The sequence below is a fragment of the Dromaius novaehollandiae genome, chromosome 3 (assembly GCF_036370855.1).
Source record: "Dromaius novaehollandiae isolate bDroNov1 chromosome 3, bDroNov1.hap1, whole genome shotgun sequence".
Lineage (NCBI taxonomy): Eukaryota > Metazoa > Chordata > Aves > Casuariiformes > Dromaiidae > Dromaius > Dromaius novaehollandiae.
The window spans coordinates 130,813,702-130,834,884 of NC_088100.1; the positions used below are offsets into that span (position 1 = coordinate 130,813,702).

The following is a 21,183-nucleotide window of genomic DNA, read 5'->3' on the forward strand; positions in this document are numbered from 1 at the left end:
TTCCTTCTTCCTTTGAAACCACCTTGTGAAACCGTCTTTGAACGGCACGTTCTCTTAGCTTATGTTTGCACCATCACCTGGAGTTTGGGGCTGCAGGCAGGAGACCAGGTAACCCAACTGTTAGCCCTGTAACTGAACCTGGCAGACTTCCTGAGGACGAGGACTCGTGAAAGCTTGCTGCTTGGACCAGTCCTTTGACCTCACATCAAGCTAGGTCTGTCCTAGCATCTGGCCCATAGTTTTCCACGGGAGATGCCAAAAGGTTTCCTGATTGAGCAGGAAAACTGTGTTAACATACAGTCGTATATCCATTTTAAGTGTATATCTTACAGGAGGACCCAAAAGATGGCAACAAGTGGGAAGGGCGTACCATACAAGAGCACTGGCATGGATGCTTGTGATGTTACCATGGCTGTGCTTGGTAAATGATGCTGTGGAAAAAGCCATTTTCACCTTTTTGAGACACAAAAGCTCTAAAGCCATAACAATATCAAGGCCTACAGCTCCTAATTCTCTTAACTTTGTGACAAAGACTAAAAACCACTGTTTCCTGTACAGAATGTCATTTAACATAAAAGGCATTGAAAACAATTGTTTCAAAATGTGCTCTTAGAGAGATTATTTTATGTTTTTGCTATGTTTGAGCGCAGGCTGAGGATGCCAACATTACTAATCTCTAAAATGAGGGTTTACATTGGAGGTGTTGACATAACCTTAGCTGCAGCAGAAAAAAAATGGTACTAGAAGATGGAAATGTATATTTTTAGAAATAGATTTCATTCTGACAACCCTATAACAAACAAGTGAAATTTTAATACTGTGTTTTGATGAAAAATAAACTGCTGAATAAACACCAGACTAATTCATAAAGAGCAAACTCAGCCTGTTTAATATTTCCTGAACTGTCCCAAAAATTCCATTGATCACTAGTGCTGCTGTAAATAGAAAATTCCAGCAATTTTCAAAGGAACCAGCAGAATCTCTTTGGGGTTTGCCTATCAAGCTTTTTGACACTTTTGAAGCTCCCAGGCTAAAATGTAATAAATCAAATATGAAATTGTATAGTGTCAAGCTGAGTTGAAACCTCCGATTATGTGGTCTGTTCCTGGGATTGTTTTATTTTTTGTCAAGTATTTTGTTTCTACTTAATTACCATGTCCTCCACCAAAAGTCAAACATCTCTCCCTTGATCATTCAGCAATTTGGTCAAAAGTGGACAAATGCTTCAAATACTAGTGATTAAACCATTTTCCAGTTCAGCACTGACGTACAATACTATATTTTGCTTCCTGGAAAAGAAAACTAAATCCATGTCATTCACAATGTTAAAATCAAAGTCATACTCCGGGGCCAGCTCTCCCTACACTTTTCTCTGCAGTTTCTTAGGCATAGCCATGAAAAAAAGCAAGATGTAAATTCACTCTAACTACAACCTAAAGTGAAGGATAAGTGGATATTCACAAGCATTTCTGTAACCCTGAAAGCCTGAAGATCCATACCCAACTTTTATTTATTGAAGAATTCATTTCTTTCCTCAACACTTTCATGCTGATCCATGTTGCCTGTTTTTCCTAGTACCAACTCCATTCTCTTCCAGTCAAAGAGTAAAGGCTGCTCAGCACCCCAGAAAGCCAAGAGTTGCTTGTGGTGTGCTTTGTCAACGGGCACAAAAATTAACAGCGTGCTGCTGCTTCCAACACACACAGCTCTTGGTTCCTCCGACGGGTGACTGCTCCCAAAACCCAAGCTCCTTCACCCCACTCCCACCTTGTCCATGATCCCTTCTTTCTCCGTCACAAGATATTCAATGCTGCGAGCAATTCAATTCGAAAGGCAGGTCAACATGGGTGAAGGGGCTGGGGGCAAAGCACCAGCAGAATCAGTCATGCTGGTGAGGAGGCGGGGGTGAGGGTGAGTTACTTAGGTGAGCATCTCAAGCCCAGGCTGGCAGGGGAGTTTGGAATAATTTCGCATTAGAGTTAAGACCCAGGCTGTTCAGTCCCAGTGCTATTTTAACCCACACTAACCTCTTTCCCACACTCCTCCCTTTTAGCACAGACATGCTTTCAGCTGACAAATTCTCCCTCACTACAACTTTTCATGCCTCTCCCTTCTGTCCTCCTCTTCCTGGAAAGCACTCTGGGACACACTGTCTCTGCTGTTTCTCTGCATCCTCCTCCTTCTCACCCCCCCCCCCCCAAAAAAATAAGTTTTTAACTGGTCCAGAACAACCAATTCCCCCTCATCTTCCTTCTTTCTCCCCAATCCCCTGCTCGCATACATAGACCATACTTTTAGCAGCTTTGTGAAACAGGGAAGGAAGACAGAAGTGGGTGATGGGAAGACACCCAAACCTGTCTCACAGCACTGGATGCTACTTAAAGTCAGCTTTGGCACCAAGAAACAACAGAGCTATGACTTAACCTGTGCTGCAGCAGCTGTTTTTATTTTTAGATGTTTTCTACTGGAATCACTCAAAACTTCTGCTTCATTCTCTATATGCAGACAACAAGGAAGAACCTTTAACACAAATGCTAAAGAGATTTGTATATTTACAGTTCAGAGCTGCTCTAACTCCTTAGAAATGCAGGCACACAAAGCCCCCTTAACCCCTCGCAAAGCCAGCAGAGCTGTGCTTTATATCACTTAACACAGAGCCTTATTCTGAACCTGTGTAAGAGCTGATGTAAGCACAATTTCTGCTAGCTTCAGAGCTGGGTCGATTTGTTCAGGAGCATGCACATCCAATTCTTTCCCTTTAGTGCTCTCCCATCCAGAGGTTTGCATAGGTCAAGGAACGAGTCTTTTTGTTAACAGACCTCTTTCTATATACTCACATAGCTGAAAACTAAATAAATATATATGTATACACACACACGTTATAATGTTCTCATCTGTATAACACAGTTCACATGTAATTTTTTCCCCTCCTTTAAAATAAACTAATCATTTGAAGAGTAATGCCTGTCTCAGTCTTCACCACCATACTTCAGAGGGAATGATAGGTCGGTTTATGCCTCAGTTTAAGTTTATGAACTGACAGCCCACTTTCAGTGACAAAAGAAAGTGTAACCTAGGCTGGTTTTAAACCACTGATTGTGAGATCACATGTTCAGTATGTCATATGGAGTACACTTCATTAAGGACTGAATTACTTTACTTGTAACATGAACTAAATTAAAGTCAATGTCAGGCTGCATAAATCACCAATTTAAATGTATCACTAAGTGCATTGAAACAGTCATCATCACCCTGTGCCCTAAAATAACCCAAAAATCTGGCCTTCATTTTTATAAGTTGTAAGGATGACAGATAGGAGATTTTTGTTCTTTGCTAGGGCTCACAGTTTTACTGTCAGAAACTATTGAACTTTTAAGGAATAGCAATGGCCCACTAACACCTCTCATCCGACAACATATTTCACGGTGCTGCAAATTCAGAACTCACAAGGTACCGATGCAGGACGGGCAGAGCATCAGTCACGCTGTCAGAGGAGTCCTTTCTTACACTGACAGAGTGAAAACTTGGTATCCTGCTTGTTTAAGGAAGGATATTGGAAGGAACAGTCTTGGGAACACTTACAGTCACCGGGGCAGAGTCTCCTCTGCCAGCCCCTGTATGACTTGATTCAAGTCAGCAGGGTATCGTGGAGTTAAATCACAACAGGATTTAGGCAGACAGTTTTCCCACCGAGATGTATTTTTATTACCAGAGGTGGAAAAATAGCTATGTCAAAAGGAAATAGTTGGTAGGAAAATATGCACCAGTGCCCCATCTGTAAAAATTCAGGACATAATTCTCTTCTCACAGTAGTTTTATTTCAGTACAACTCGGTTGATTAAGGGTATCACTTCTGCTTTACGCCAAGCTGAGCATGGATTTAAGGGCACCTAGATCCATTCTGAAATTTTAAGGCAGCCATGGGCTGGTCAGAACTTTTTGGCTGATATTTCCAGATGAGAATGGGTGGCATAAATAATTAGCATGAAGGTCCAATTCCACATGCCCATTGCCCAAGACAGGAAAACTTCTCTGAAGTCAAAGAAAACGCAGTGTAAGACTAGTGGAAGCAAGTAGAGAATTAGACTCTAAATTGCTTCTTCATATTTATTCCAACTGTTTGAACAGAGGATTAACTTCTGGTAAATAAGTAAGCTAAATTTACTTTTTAATAGGTAAATAAGGCTTGTCTGTTCTTTTCAATAGATTTTTCACGTGTTTTAACTTGAGGGGAAGACAAAGTGAAATAGTAAAAAGGCATTTTCTTCTGGTCTGCTTGCCATCTGGATATCTCTAGGCCCTGGCATCTGTAGGATAGGAAGGGGAAAAAAAATCAAAGTATTCCTGGAAGGAAGAAGAGGCTGCTACCTAGTAGACAAATGTGAGAAACAAACCTGGAATTGAAGAGAAGGAAAAACGGGAAATGTGAAACTCATTTATTTAGCCTCCTGGTGCAGATTTCTTAGCATGCCCCTTAACTTTCTGTGATCTCTTTGTTTTCTCGCATTTTCATGCCTTCTATTCTTCCCCCCCATTTTAGTTTGATGTTCCTTCTCCACAAGCTTCATGCATATGTCAGCGGGAAACAATAGGCTCTCGTTACACTCGGCTCCTTTCATCTCCTTCAGAAACCGACCTACGTTTGTTCCGTTTTTGTCAGCATGGAAACATTTTCCCAAATCAGTTTGTTAAAAAATTAAATAAATCGCCTGTTCTATACTACCAACAGTGTTGCGCAGTCTAGGGTATTTATTCTGGAGAGTCTTGCAGTAATTTCAGTTGAATTAAAAAAATCCTGACAGTAAAAATACTTTTTTCCTGCGGTACGAAGGTACCAGGCTGGAGCCGAAGCCTTGCACTGACCACACATGACGTGTTGGAGGCCTACTGCCAACTCCGTAGCACGTTGCAGAAGCTACTGATGAAGCAGAAAGCATTCCTGTCTGCATTTTAAACATAGAACAATTTGCTCAGTGCAGCTATGTTCCCAACTTCTTAAACACATGTCCAAGACCAGGGATATCAAGGAATCAGTGTATCCCTGACTTAATCAGTGAGCCCACCTATGTAACATCGAAAGAACAACCAGCACCAAGATGCCTTTCCTACCAGGTGTTCATAGACTCCGACAATTATTCCAAGCCTCTTTCTCCATGAAAATGCAACAAGAAAATGCAGCCAAAACATGAGCAGTTGGGTAAAAGCCAGCATCCTATCACACTGACTGCTTGCCTTATTCTGCTCATCAGGCAAAATGGCAGATGCATAAGGTTTCATCCTGCTGCTTTCAAACAGCAACCCAAATAAATACAGTATTGATGCACAAAGAACTAGAATTTAATAATGTGCTTTGGCAAAGCAATCTGGACAATCCGTCATCTGGAAATGTGTCACATTTGACCTAGGTCTTATAAACCAGCAATTAAGCAAACTTCAACTCATCCTAGCTTGTGGGAACACCTATACCATAAGCATTGCACTGTTCTCCTGAAGAGATGATAATTTTTAAAATACTTCTGAGTTTTCCATCCGTTGCTCTTAAAGAAAGCATAGCAATTGAATATTTATAGAAGGGCAAATCCAAAGCTGCTACACCTCAAACATTCTGGCAGCCACAGCTGCTGTGTAGACACGTGTATGCGTTAAAAAAGCCAAAAAATTTGCCTACTCAAATGCTGAGTTTCAGGACCACACAGTTTGGCATGCAAGTCACACTCCTGGTCGAGCTAAGACAAAATAGGCCCAAACTATTGGCCAAACCCAGTTTGAAAGCTGTTAAAAAGATGGATGCAACATTTCTTGCCACCCAGCCTCTTTAGTCAGACTGCTGTTTAACACGGCCAGCTTACCGCTTGAGGGACATACCCGAAACACTGCTGGAATACAGGCATCCCCTCACATCTGGGCGGGGAGAAGCAATAAGGACCCCATCAAACGCCTCAGGGTCATCCATACGTCAGGCTTGTGACAGGCATCTAAACATCTTTGTGAACAGGGGCACCAGGCAGAAAACTGCCAGAAAAGTCCTACCACACCATGAACTCCAGAGCCCAGATCCAAGGAGCCCTTGGGGAAAAAAAGCAGTAGGAAAGGCTGCAAGCCATAGCCCTTCTTCTAGATCTGAACCACGACACGAGAGCCCCAAGTTCAAAAGGGAAAAAACCAACAGCAAGGCTGATAGCGATGTGAACCACACGTGTGAAGGCAGGCTGCTGGTGCTAGGCCCCCGGGGGCTTCACACCGTTATCGGGATGAGCACCAGGCAGTCCTCATCTTCCTGGCGTGGAAGGGACAGGACCACAGCCTGAGGATGGAACAGAGAACCAGCCCTCCACCGCTGTTGCTGGCAGGGCTCCCCTCATTAGGCTGCATCCTGCTTCAGCCACCTAAATTCTCACCCCAAAATACCTCTTGATGGCCTACCTAGCTGTCTTTTTTTGCCTATGATGTCTGAAAGCCTATGATCATCCATGTTTTTATCCTCACAGCTCCCAGGTGAGGAGGAAGCACTATCCTCACCTTAGAGCAGAGCCAGAGGTTCAGGGAGAGGCGAGTGTGCCAAGGATACTCTTCCAGACCTCCACTTTGTCTGCTGTGCACGAGACCTGGGCTCCCCACATCACTCAGCTCCTCGAAAAACAGCCTTCGTCTACTTGGAGGTCCAGCACTGCAGCAAATCTAATCTCCATTTTTTTCCTCTTGTGGAAGTCGCATATATTTCAAGATGGAGACACCCTACCAGCTAACCCAATAATTCCCTCTGACAGCCTCTGGGGTTAGAATGGGATTTTTTCACCGCTCTTCCTATTGCCAAATATCTTTCAGGCCTTCTGTTGTCACCTGAGCCACAGTGACACACATTTAGCTACCGGGTGCAGCTCCCTGCTGCCAGAGCAGCTCATTGCAGGTGCTGGCCCTAACGAGCTTTCCTGTGCAAGCACTGAAGCATCAGATAGCGTCCTCAGCTGCAGGGAGAGTGCCAGGCAGTAATGGACTAACAGTGCCACTACGTAGAATGGAGGTCTGTGGTCCCTCGGGATGGCAGCAAACATAGCCGCATAGTACGAATTTGACTCCTATCACCATCTATCATTCCAAGACGGAACAACCTTGGGAAAGATTTCTTGATTAATTAATCATCATAGCAAACACAGTAAGTGGGTGTTTAGCAAAAATATATTCCCTTTCAATTACAGAATGCACTTTGGGAGCCATATTCTGATATTTCCCAATTTCAGTTCCCATTAAAAGCTGCCCAGAAAAATCACCATTTAAACTTTCCAGCTCCAGTCAAAAAATATATTCTTTGGAGAGACTTCAACTCTTTTTTTCCCTCCATTTAAGTGCATGGAAAGATGACATATTCACCAGTGAATGAGGTGGGCCAAAGGGGTCTTTAAAGACCTAAAGTACCAGATATATCAAATAAAGTTTTAATGCTAACTTAGGTGAAACATGAGAGAGAAAGCAGTTTCTTCCTCTCTGCAAAAGCTTTGCACTACCAGCCAGGAGACAGAGAACTTCCAAAGAGAAATTAAGGATTTTCCTGACATGGGATGAGCTCGTGTGTGGTATGAAGATCTTCTTTGAAAAATGCACACTGTTCTGAGACATCCCCCACACGTGGCAAGCCATATGAACCACTGAATGCGCCTACCGAGTGCCATGCAGGTAGGCTTCTGGCATACGGGAGGAGACCAGTGCTTCGGAAAACACTCAAAGATGTGCCCCCACAGAACAGCAGACCTCTGACACACACCTTTCCCTTTAAAAAAAAAATCACAATACACCTGAAGTGACAATCAGCTGAAGACCTGGTGCTCTTAATTTCTATTCCCCCTAACCCCGAAATGGGGGGAGATAGGGTCCCGACAAGAACCTCCCAGCTCTGGCTTGTCTCCATGTGCAGCAGGTTTGGTGCCTCAGCCAGAAACCACAATTCTCCATGCTTTGCCCCATACCAAGCTCCTGACAAGTGCTGTAGACTTTTTTATAACTGATTAGGAGATCATTTTGGCTGGGCTTACACTTGCATAGGTGATTTCTAATGAAAGCTTAGTGCTTTGGTGTACGATGCCAACTACAAGCTCTTTATTAACGTTTACTGGTATTAGGTAACATTTTGAACTGACAGAACAAATTGTTCCTTACCCTAAAGGGCTCTCACGAGCTTTATAAACGATTTACGTTAAAGGAACCACTGTGCTAGACTTCACAATGTCGTCTTTCCTTGTCCTAAGCAAGCGGGAGGCAGCGGGCAGACACCTCAGCAAATACACATCCTACGTAAAAATAAACCCAAACGGGAGCTCGAGTAACTAATGACAACTTGACAGGCTTCAAGTGGAAGCAACAAGGCGGTTGTTGAGAAACACGCAGTGAGATCAGGGGAGCGTCTTAGCCGCGCCGAGGTGGTGCTCCCACGAGCAGAGCTGCCTGCGCACGAGCGAGACGGCAGCGGGGACGAGCGCGGAGCCGAGCCCAGCCTCCACCGCCCAAGCGCGTGGTCTTCCCACCCGGGCTGACAAGATAACCACGCAAACCTGCCCCCTCCTAGCATGACTAGCTGTTTGCTCTTGGTGACTAGCTCTGCCGGGACAAGGTCTCCATGCTTTTTGGAGATTGTTTTGCTAAGAAACCCCTCAACAACTCATCGAAGGCTTAAATGGGTAAGTAATTTCTTGGCACGTGGGACCACTGAGCAACCTGGACATCTCTGCGTGCTGGTACTCGGCCATCCCTCATTACATTGCCTGCAGATACTAGATGTGCCGACAGGGCCACACGACAGGAGGGAAACAGAGCATTTCCATCGGGGCAGTTCTGCTCCCGATAAGGAGAGGGATTAGCGGGTTCAGCTGGATACCTCAGCAATACCTGGGATGTAAACCTAGGTTCCTATGAATATTCACTCTAGATTTCTCTCGTCTGCCTTCCCTTTGCTCTCCTCTTAACCTTCTGCCTAGCAAAGGTCAGGTTGGCTCAGCCACGGACAAATCTCCTCTTGCAAGTCCTCAGCTGGAGGCAAGCTGAGACAGCAGGCCAGGCACTGAGTAATACGAAGGAGCAAGGTCTGCACGCACTGAGCACCTGCTCCAATTCCTTTAAAGTCCAAACAAGCAAAATGTTGCAAGCAGATTTTTCAGCAAGTGAACTATAAGCATCAGAAGCAGCAGCTGCATTTTCTTAGCCTTTGCTCTTTGTTTTTTCCCCCCCTCTTCCTTCTGTGTTTGTTTACTTTTATTATTATTATTATTCCCTTTGCCTTAGTAATAGGATTGGACTTTAACAATAGAGCCCCAGACCTGCTACCTAGAACGAGCCCTTTCTTTCACAGGAAGGTCATCTCACAGAACGGTCGAGGCTGGAAGGGACCTCTGGAGATCATCTAGTCCAGCCCCCTGCTCAAGCAGGGAACTTAATACCTTTTAATACAATCCAAAAGCGTGACGAGCAGGGGATTCCCCCCGCCCTTTAAAGGACTATTCAGCTAAAGGGGCATAAGAAAATGTAGCAAAACTAAGTAGTGCTTTAGTTTTAACATCTGAACAGTCGTATTTTTCCCTCTGGTTCCATAAAAAAAGAAAAAAAGCATGTTTATTACATTCGCTCATACAAAAATGGAAACATCTTTCTGACCCGAACCGCTGGGAAAGCCACACTCTTCCCAGAAGGTACTGCTAGATCTTGAACTGCATGCCAAGCAGCTAGGGCCTCCATTTTTACATTATTATCCAAACAGATGGATTAAAAAGAAAAAAGTGGCACAGAAAGAACAGGCCAGCCCAGACCTCAGGGGCCTGTCCCTCAGCTGGTGTGAATTAGCTGAGCTCCTCCAATACAATTAGAGCCATTTACTCCCACTGAAAAGCCACTTTAGAAAAATGGAAGACTAAAAAGCCATTATCAAAGTCCAGATTTCAAATCCTCTCCTCGGCCAGACTTCCAGATGGTACAAATCTGTCTGGAAAATCCAGAAAGCCTCACCAGATCTCTTAAGACACCCATTTGGATGCATCAGATGGCAGTTCCGTGCAGGGAAGGACTTGGCCTCTGGCTCAACAGGGTGGAGAAGAAAGGTCAGGGCATTTTGCTGTGCAAGACAGTGGCCAAAATTGAAGCAGTGCATAATTTTAATCCATGGGCTCCTGTCACTGGCCCCCTCCTCTCTCCTCTTTAGGATAGTGCCTTCAGAAGAAAACCATCAGATTTAGTGCAAAGACTGACAGTCTTCACAGAAAGGTTTTTGTACATAAAGCTTTAAGAGGCAGCACAACTTAGGACCCACCAAAAACCAAAAAGCCTACTAGAGAAAGATGTCCACATGTTTTTTCAAGTGTTTTAGCTGGTCTGAATGGGTTTATTTTTCCTGTGGTGCTGTGAGTGTGGTGCTGACTGTCTCGCAGCGAGACACCAACTAACGAGACTGCCAGAACATCATAGCAAAATTGGGAAACGGGCTCCCAGCGCAGGGGAGCTCATCCATCTTCAGCTGAAAACTTCCTTCGTGACTGGCTCTTTCTGCAGCTCCCAACTACTTAACTTCTCCAAACGCCCTCCCTTCCCGACAGACAGACAAGACCACACAGGATCTAACCTGCATAGCACGTGGTCTCAGCAAAGGCCAGTACCAGATGTCCTGGAAGATGATGCAGACAAGCAAACAAAAGCCCTGTGATGGGCAGACGGGGGATCAGCTAATCACTCACAGGCAGCTCTTCATCTTAACCTCCAGATTTGTCTCCCTTTCTACATTGGTTTATTCCTGTTCCGTGGTAGCACTCAAGAAAAAGCAGCCATGCGGACACCACGCAGAACATAGCAGTGGGTTTAGAAAATCCTTTGCACACCTCCAGACACCCAAGTAACTCCTGAGCTGGGCAGAAAAGCCAGAAGTCTGATGCCTAATTTCCCCTGAAAGTCTAGGTGAATATTGCTCCGAAGTCACCTGAACCAAATTCTAAAGTATGTCTTATCCCTACTGGCAACCGAAGTAACTCAATGAACCAGTAGCCTTTTTAGGCTCTCTCATAATTCCTGCTAAGCACTTGAGCTCAACTGGCAGGTCTCAGGGCTGGAAACACAAGGCAGACGGACTTGCCCCCACACCTAATGTCTCTGAAGCCGGGTGGACCAAAGCCACAGCACAGAGATGCCAACCTCTCTGCCACCAGTCGCGGCAAGCCCCATCCCCCAAGACCCTTGCCTGGAGGAGCCCACCTCCAAATAAGCTGCACAGCAACACTTCGCAGCAGAGCACAAATCTATTTACGTGGTTTTAAAAAATACTGGGAGGTTGTTTCCTTAAAAAGCAAAGACACATAAGGTGATCGTCATTGTTCATGCTTCCTCGTGTTAAAAGCACCCTTTTTCTCCTGATTACAAGTGGTAATTAGCTGGTCACATACAAAGCACAGAGTTTGGAACTGCTGTGAGTGAAATAGCATTGAAAACATTCCCAAGAAGAACATCCCCAAATATTTGAAAACAGACAGAGCTGTAAAATGAATGCTGAATGTCATTCAAAGCTGATAACCATAATTCAACACCAGTAAACAAACAAACAAAATTTTTTGGGCTAACAATTATTGAAAGACTTTTAAATTACTGATTACTATTGTAATATCTGTAATGGAGAACAGCTGAATTTTTGCATGCTACAAAGAGCTTGCTGGAGTAGCAAGGATCACTTTGTATATGGGTGATTTACATGCCTTTGTGGTACATTGCTGCATACATCTTAGAAATCAAAACTGTACATCCGCACCTAATGGGAAACATAGAAGCAAAGGTCTATCAGGGTTGCTGGTGAACCCTTTTCTTTTTCTCGGGCCAAGCATTAAGCCCACATTTCTCTATGAGATCTTTCTGAAGTGCTGATGCTCCAGTTCACATTAACTTGAGGAAAAATTCCCAAAGGGAATATGGAAATAAACTTTCTCTGAAACAAACAAAAAAATGAAAACAAACTCTACCAAAGCAAAGAAACCCCTGGAAGGTAACACAGGAGCAATCAAGGGCACCATTTAGCATCTTTACCACCAAAGCAACCACTTTAAACACCAAGAGCTTCCTGGAACTTTTGTTTCACCTATGCTGCTACCTGGCATCACATTTAGGGACCTAAAAACATAGTCTCAGGCAGAGAACAACAGAGACTAAAGCATGAAATAAAGTCATATCATCTCCTTAAGAATCCTGTCCAGCAGGATCTTTCATAAAGCTATCAGAATAATACAGCAGGGGAAGGAGAAGTTTTGTCTGATCCCCTTTTTTCTCCAGCTTGCTTTTCTCTCACCTCTGCTTTGCATCAGTCCTTGTTGAAAAGATCAACCATAAATCAGGGCCAGTACAAATAACTTCAGAAGCAGCAGGACAAGCTCCCAGCCCCAAGTAAGAGTAGAGCAAGCTCATGGAATACTCAAATAAACTAGATGTTTCCAGTTCAGCTGGGCTTGATGAATATCACCTGATGGTAATTAAAGAGCTGGCTGTAGCCATCTCGGAAAGGTTAATTTGGGACCTTATGGAGGGCAGGTGAAGTACTAGGAGACTAGAAAAGCTGTTTTTGTTTGTTTTTTGTTTCTGTTTTGTTTAATTTTGTTTTGTTGTTTGTTTGTTCTAAGGAGAGTTGGGGACTCCAGACCAGTAATTTAACCTCTCAGAAAAAAACCTGTAACAAGTAAATAATCTGAAAAGAACCCAGAAGATAACAAGGAACTGTGGACTAGCCAGCATAGACTTTTTCCAAGAACAAATCATATCAAACTAATACAATTTTCTTCTATGATAGCACAGCAGCCTGAAGTGTCATAAACCATTACTTTAGTAAACCGTTTCTTATGGTAGTCTCACAAACAAATTAGGAAAACATGATCTTGGTATTTATTGTAGGGCAAGTGTAAAATGACTTCCTAAAACTGTTTCTGGAAAAACAGTCTCCGCAATTCCCCATCGCAGTGAAGGCAGGGATCAGAAGTGCTCTGCAGGGGTCTGCTGTGGTCCTGGCCACTGTTTCCTCGAGTGGTCTGACTGATGGCAGAGCATATGTTCATTAAATCTGTGGAGGAGACCAAGCCGGGAGGAACTGCAAGGACAGGTTTAGAATTCAAAACTGGAGAAGTGGTTTGAAGAAAATACAATAAAATTTGGTGAGGACAAAGAAAGGGCTCCACGCTTGGGCAGAGCGACTGGAGGACAGGACAGGAGCAGGCGATTAAGGAGCAGCTTCCCCAGATCCCCTTCTTTCAGAGCAAACCCCTGATTCGGACCCTGGTATCTTACAAGAAATCCCTTACGCCTTTGAGGGTTAGGGCAGCTTGACCAAGGGGTCTGCGTCCCATAGCAATAATTTAGAGCCATTGAGTGAGCAAAACCAAAACCAAAAAAGCCTGACTCTTCAGTCCCGGTGGTGTGGGAGAAAAGAGGACAGTGCTACGCACTTCGAGAACAAAAACAAGCTGTTGCACTCTCCCCAGTGTTTCCTACCATCCAGCGTATGCCACTGCCTGGCCCCAGGGACCTGCCGTGGCCTCCGGAGTCCGGGACTCACCGGGGCTCTGAGAGCCGCCCAATGGTGGAGGTCAATGGCGGGCTCTTCCTTCCCTTTCTGCCTTCGGCCCTTTCCGATGAGGGCAGAAGGAGCCTCTGTTCCCCGGGAGTGACAGCCTGTTGCCTGCTCCCTAGGATTTAAGCGTATTTTAGTTATGCGTGCACAAAAGCTAGGCTCTGCTCCACGACAGCCCACGGGCTCCTGGCTTCCTGGTAGACGGAGACGTAGCCCCGTCCCTCCGGGTAGATTTCCTTTGTAGAGCAGGCAAGAGGTAGACTTGTGGCAAACAACATTACCCGTAAGTAATTTTCCCTTACTTTATATAAGCAAATGCCTTTGATATACAACAATCCCCGACGTGTTCAGGTTACATGCTTATTTTAAGATCTTTTGTTTACTCTATGATCTTCATAGGTCATTGACATCCCATTTAGCTCTGGTGACCCTGTTTATACAATTGCAATATACATTAAAAAGCGTTCCTTTGGATAACATTAACATTCTTGATCTTAATCCATCACATGGGCTAACAATAGCTTCAGCTCAGATGTGTACGTAACTGTTAAAAGCTTTAATGTAGAATCCAATACACATATCGAGTGGGAGAGGCCTGATCAAACAGATTGGCTTTCTTTTTTCCATTCTAAGTGGTAGAGGATCCAGAACTATGTAAACTCTCGTGAAATGCACTGCAAGACCCCTCCAGCCACCACTCAGAACAATTAGGATCCCTTGAAAATGTTGCTTTTTTCCCCCCTCTCTTCGGCTCGTGATACTGCGTTAGAGCACTCAACTGCAACAGCTTCCAAGAACTTTAGCTGCTGCTGCTCTTCCACTCACCGAAAACCCTCAGCTAAGCACCTCCCTGGCATTTAACAAGTTCTCCTGGCAGAGAAGCAAAGCTTCCCTTATGTCATCCCGCGGGCTGCTGGTTCCCGCGCTCGAGGGGCTGTGAATGCTTCACCTGAAAACTCAGCAGCAAGCTATGGAATCCGCTACGTATTTTTAACTCCTCCACCATTCTCTGCTCCCGAATGCCGTATCGCATGCCTGGGACATTCCCATGGGATCTGAAGCATGAGCAAGGTCCCGGCTGCCCCTGGGCTGTCACAGCTGGAATACCAAAAATCAAAAAATGTCCTGCCCCCTCCTCTAAACTCTGGCCCCCTCCAGTAAAGAGGTGCTCAGAGGATGGAGATCAGTGGTGTGCGCACCGTAGCTCCTACAGAAACCGGCAAGTCTATAGGAAAAGAAGTCAGGATGGTTTAAAACCATGAAGAAAACAAATGTGGTCTTCTTGAACACCGAGGTAGTGGCAGCCCTTGGGTAGCATCATGGCAGCAGTGAAGAGTTGGATGCTTTTTAATTAATTGGGGGCCTGAGGGTCGTAACACAACCGATCAATACCCTGTGGGAAGAACATTACACCATACTTTAAAATTTCTGCTTTTTTTCAATATTTAGGGTGTACTGTATTTGAAGGGCCATGTTCACCAGCCTTGGTTCCCTCAGCTTTTCAGTCCAGCCTGGGAACGGCTGCTCTTATGCGGGTACAGTATGGGACCGGCCGACCTCCCAGGATCTCCTCCAGCATCCGCTGCCCTGACTGCCACGGCACCGCTTCGGCAGTGGGGCACATAGCTTGAGAAATAGCCACCTCGGAAGAGAGCAAAGGTCATAGAACATGGCCTTAACTGCGGTGGGACAATCCTTCTTTTTGCTTTTTTTTTTTCTTTCCTCTACAAGTTCAAAAAACGACGCTTTGGCCAGCCCATTAATGTCTTTTGGGCTCAGCCCATATTTCCCAGGAGACTGGGTTCAGCCGCAGGGTAAAGCAAATAAGCAAGGAAAGCGTCCGGCAGGGTTGCCATGGCACAACGAGGGCAGGGAGAACACGGCAAAGAGGACGTGCCACGTTAGGAGAAAAGAGCAGGGGACGCGAGGAACGGCAGCGAGGGCCGGCTGACGTGGCCTGGAGGCAGTGGCCACCCTAACAGCTCCAGCGCCTCCGAGCCAGCCAGCACCGCCACTGCCACACCCCCGTCGTGTCGCCGATTCCTGGGGAACCGGAGCAAGATTCGGGCAGTTCTGGGTCGGGGCTGCTTGCAGGGCCTGGGCTGAAGAGCGAGGCTGCCAGCACCCTCCGGACCTTCGGATCGGCTGCCTGGCAATGAGCAGCATCCCTGCAGCAGGAGCCTGGGGCAGGAAAGCACAAGGGTAGCTGGTATCACTGCTGATGCGGCCTCTGGCTGGTTTGCTTATGTAGATTTCCATAATTAATTTACCGTTTATTTGCTTGCTAGGTTTGAATGATTAGCATGCTGGCACTGCCCGCATGCAGAAGTCAGCACTACGCTTTAAGCACGGAGGCCTTCCCTCTTATAACAACCCGTTGGTCTAATTTTACCACCCTGGCTTGTTCTCCTGCTGCCTTATTCATGCGTTTTGTAGGTTTGTGGCTTTTCTGGATACAAACCAAACTTGGTTCAAGTTGCACAATATTAAAATCTCAATTAAGATAAAACCTCCTATTAAAATTTAAAAAAGGAAGAATACCCATTACAATTCTACAGGAACAAAAGACGAGTAAAGCACATCCTCCCGGGCCTGAACTTGAGAAGCATTCCCTGCAGCGAGAGGGCAGGCACTGCACCACGGCACTGCAAAGCGCCACGGAAAAGCAAAGTAGCCCAGGCCACGACGGGAGGTCTGTCCCGCTGCGATCCCGCAAGGAAATACGCCTTCTCCTCCTCCCTCTGCCACCATGCACCTTTTCGGTAGGACTACAAGCCTTTCCCTCCACTTTACCTAGCTGTTTGGGGCCAGGAGCGCTCAGTGAATTTGCTCGCTCCCTCAGATGGACGACGCGCAGCACACGTGCGTTAGCTGCCCCCGAGCAACCCGGGAGAGCCGGCCCAAGCACGGGGCTGGGACGAAGCCGGGTCCCGTTGCACCCCCAGCATGGCCAGCTGGGAGCCGGGGGGGGTGGGGGGGGCAAGGGCAGGGGAGGACCGTCAAACTCCCGAGTTTCGTTACAGAAGTGGCAAGCGTTGCTGAGGTTTATCTGCCATCCACGGAGAGTTTCAGGTTTCAGGCAAGCTCCAAGCTCAAAGGCCAGCGCTGTGGGATGTGAAATGAACCTGCCAGTTTGGCTTTGCCAAAACCACATTTCAAAACTATGCTATGAACTGGTCGCGCACAGCTCTCTTCAACACCTCTGAGCTGCCCGAACCACAGTATTATTTAAGATCCCCCCTTTGTGGGCAGCTGCCACCAAACAAAATAAACAGCCCAACGCTGAATTGCTTTCCCCACTTTGCACGAGAAAGTAAGCGCAGCAAATCACTGTGGACTCTGCTCATGTTCTCCCGTCAGCATCGGGGCATTTCACTGACTCTCTTTCCCGTGGGAGGCACGGACGGAGGTGGAGAAGCCCTTTAAAAACCTGGGAGAGCTTCTCGCCCCGCGCATACCCCTCCCGAGAGAGCTGAGCTCTCCAAAGCACCAGCTCCCATTCCCGACTTCGTGGCGAGGCACCTACGGATAAAACCGGCTGTGTATCGAGACGGGAGGACAGTTTCGAAGCAAATGAATGTTCTTCGAGATGTTTTCCTTCCTGCGTGTGCGTGCCTGAGACGACAAAGCTGCGCAAAGAGCAGCAGAGTTGGTTATCGCAGCAGTTTCTGGCTATCGTTTTGGGTATTTCTACGGGAATACACTCGTTTCCGCTTACACCCGAGCTTCTCCGTCTGCTCGCCCCTACAGGGAGCAGCGTGAGGACGGCGCTGCGCTCTGCTGCCATGATAATGAAGATGTCACTAATTTACCATTTAGACTTCACTGCCTATAAAACAGGAGGAGGAAACGGGCTGTGAGCACAAGAAGGAGCAAACCCTCGTTTGAACACAAATATACTCAAGAATTGAGATGGAGAAGGGGAAAGCAAAGCTGATCGGCTAGAAGCACCTTCCCAGGAGTCCGACGCTGCGGTGGGCAGGCCGGCCGGGCCCAGGACCGCCCGCGGCAGGAGCGGGCCCCGGTCCCGTGAAGCTGGCCACGCCGGACCTGGCTGTGACTTAGCCACCGCGTTTATTCACGCATCTGTCCATTTTTGCTATTAAAGCGCTCTGATGTTTGGGCATCCCAGTTCAGAAAATTATTTAAGCGTGCACTTTAATCTTAGCCTGTGCTGATGGCCTTGTGGAACAGAGCTCTCTCCCTAAATTTAGGTTTTTTCAGACTGTGCAGATTTCTCTGTCAGGGGAAGGATCAGACGTATAAGAAATAGGATTCGCACCTGAACCTGTTCAGCCCTATCTCCTGAGGGGAGCGAGGGAGGCAGAGAGGGTGCAGCTCCAGCCCGGCTCAAGGCGAGACTCGCGCTCAAAACCAGAAGACGTCAGAGAACCAATTTCAAGTCTCCGTTGCGACTCATGGAAATAATGCCCGCCCCAAAGCCAAATGTGAATTGAGTCACAAGCGTCAAGCGATGCTGGGCTCCTCTTCCAGTGGGAAAACCGGCAGCAGAGCTCAGGCTTGGGCAAGGGGCTCTCTCCTACCTGCAAATCGCTGCAGAGCCGTTGGAACCAGCTCTGAGCCTCTGCTCGCCCCGAGCTGCACCCGAAGACCCCAGTGCATCCCGTGAGGTGGCACGCGGCGGGAGGGAAGCAGGATCTGCCCCGAAAATAATGCACCACTTTCCCCATAACTGCTCCTGACTGATTAAATGAACCTCAGCACATAGCAGGTCTCCGCTGCTGTTGTTATTTTCTGTGTTACTGTTTTTTGGATAAGATATACTTAGGGAAAACACTAGAGATCTCAATTAAGCAGCTGGGTGACTTATAAATATATATTTATGTTTGAAGCCTAAGTGGCCATTGGCTTCCCTACTGTTTTACTTAGCTAACAAAACAACTCTATCAAAGTAAGTATTATTCCAAAACCCAACTTCCTGTGCAGAATGCTCCCATGTGCTCCATCAGTCTGGCTCTCTGATGAACTACATCGTTTCTTATAAACTGTCCATGGCCCATAAATTTCCAAGCATAAAGGCTATTACTGTGCTGTGCAAATCTGCTGAGAATTTTATCCTTATAACTTCATTTCATTCGGTTGCAAATGAGTTTGGTAAGAAAGTTAATCTGCAAACTTTTATTTTTTTTTCCCCCCTCCTCTGCTTTTTGGCCTATTTTGATTAGTGACGCTTACCTGATTTAGTCCTGAGGTAGGTTTTGTTCTGACTGATTTCAGCTGGACTGCCTCTGCCTGCGATCAGCTTTCTTAAACTCAGGGAAAAGTTCTCAAATGTCCCTTTCACCAAAAGCTTCAGAAGAAAATTCAGAATAAATGACAGAAGAAAAGAGATCCAATGGGTCTAGGGGGCCGCACTGCAAATCTGCAAAGCCTTGTGGTCTAAACAGAAGGCTCCTGCTTGTGTTCAGGTACCGAGAATGATAGCTACTATATAAAAATGCCAGGACCCTTTTCAGCCCAAGTCAGAGTATGGTGGGAAACCGAGAGCTTTTTTGTGCACGCGGATGAAAACCTCTTATGAATGTTTTGTTGACTTTGGCTCTCACCGTTGCCCGTTTGTGCTAGGACTCCCGTTGTCGCCTGGCGTGGACAGACCGCCGCGCGAATCGTAGTCCCTCTTCCACCGAGCAGAGGAATGCCTGGATGTTGCCACTGCGTGCAGCGTGAGGCTTTGGCTTCCCCTGGCTTGATTCCAGTTCACGTAACAATACAAATTAGACTTGCTCAAGGCCATTGCAGAGGTAGAGGGGGAAAAAATGAAATAAGCCGTAACTCTCGTGGCTTTCTCCCCTAAGCCCCCAAAGCAGTCAATCACAAGCAGCAAGAAAAAATAATGGGAATAGGGACATTTTGATATCTTGATTCTGGAGACTTCTTGACTACCTTGTCCTAATTTCATTATGCTCAAATTAAGGGGATTTTATTGATAGTTACCCCAGGAAATATGACTTGGAAGCAGTGTGCTACCTTGGGATATCACCAAACATTTGACATTGGGGAAACTAAAACAAAAACAGATGTTTTAGGAAATAAGCAGCTTGAATATATCACTCATAAAGCAATTAAAAGTTTCTGTAGCAAGTTGACATTTCCCATGAAGCAAGCGATGGGAGTAAACGCAAATCAGTTGGCTGTGAGCTATGGAGCAATTCCCAGCCACAGATTTTTTTTTTTTTTTTTTTTTTTTTTTTTTTACTGCTTTCAAAATGATGCTCGGGTTAAAAAAAATAAAGTGTGATAAAGAAGCAGTCTCACCTTGTCACTCTCTAACCCCGGATCTGTCTTTTCACCTTCACACTTCCATTCCTTGCTCATTAAGCAAACAGCGAGATATTCCCATCATTGTTAGTCTCTCCGGCAGAGACTCTCAGCACTTTCGTGTCCAAATACACTCCAAAATAAGGCATGAAAGTTGTTTCTGTTTGTTTCAGGTATTTGGTTAAAAATAGTTTGCAGATTCTTAAAAGTACAGAAAAACTGAAGGGTATTTTTTAGCTTATTTTTTGTCCTTTATTGCCTTTTCTCCCCAGGATATTTTTTTCCCTCCTTTTGCAGACCCAAGCAGAAGCATCTAAGCACGTGCTTAACTTTAAGCATTAAAAAGTCAATGGGATTTAAGCATGTGTTTAAAGGCAAACATATGCTTTAGAGCTCTGCTGAATAGGAATGGTTTATTGAATCAAGGCTATAGACAGGTTAATAAAATGGGTTAATATATGCAATCTGGAAGCAAAAATTAAACAACGTGTTTCTGGAATATTAGCGTTATAAGCATTGCCTCGTTCTAGCTCAATTCTCTAAATTACTATTGGATTTGTAATGTCCTTGACACTGTCTTTCTCTCATTTCTTGAAGAAATGCAGATTATTGTACTAGATTATAATCAGCTGGCTAATGTACAGCTCTAAGTTTATGATTTTATCCAGAGCAATTCTGAACAATACCGTCTTACTTCAAAAGGAGCCTATTCACCAAAATTCATTTACAAAGAAAATCTTCAAAACCTCTTCTTTTCCACAGTCATATTTCCATAATTCCCCTTGAATAAAAATCCACACGATTTGAATAAGATGTAAAAAAGTGTTGTTTTTCAATATTTACTCTAGAATTAATTCCACAAAGGTGCTTATTATATCAAAAAAGATAAGCATTTATACTCTCATCAAAGATTTCTTTTAAATAGATCATAAAATCTATTGTGAATATTTAAGCCAAGAGTAATAACATGGTGTCATATACTCGCACAGAATAATGCAATAACACTCTGCATTTTGACATCTGCCCAGGCAGATGTTTAGAAAGAAGTTCTTCAGATTCTTTCTTCCTTTTTTTTTTCTTTAAGTTGCATGGAAAAAATCTGGGAGTCATCTTTTGTATCGAAGCTACTTAGTACAATTTAACTGTCAACAGTTTAATTAATTTAAATATAGACTTACTGTGGAAGCCAACAACTCACATGAGCCTTCCACAAAAACTAGCGAAAGGGGAAAAAACTCAAATTTAGCCAGAAACATCCTGACATCACCAAAGATACAACTGCATTTGCAGGATAAGCATGGCACAATTTTTTAAAATCACACAATTTACCTACCTAA

General features: G+C 45.2%; 2 long non-coding RNA genes across 8 annotated transcripts in view; both read right to left on the reverse strand.

The window, feature by feature from the left end:
• LOC135327983 (uncharacterized) overlaps positions 1-19,775 on the reverse strand; it is a 30,602-nt gene extending 10,827 nt beyond the window's left edge. The window contains exon 1 of the long non-coding RNA XR_010388699.1: positions 18,764-19,775. This is a non-coding gene — a long non-coding RNA (uncharacterized LOC135327983). The remainder of the gene's footprint in view (positions 1-18,763) is intronic.
• LOC112989387 (uncharacterized) overlaps positions 1-21,183 on the reverse strand; it is a 70,459-nt gene that overhangs the window by 40,058 nt on the left and 9,218 nt on the right. The window lies entirely within an intron of this gene.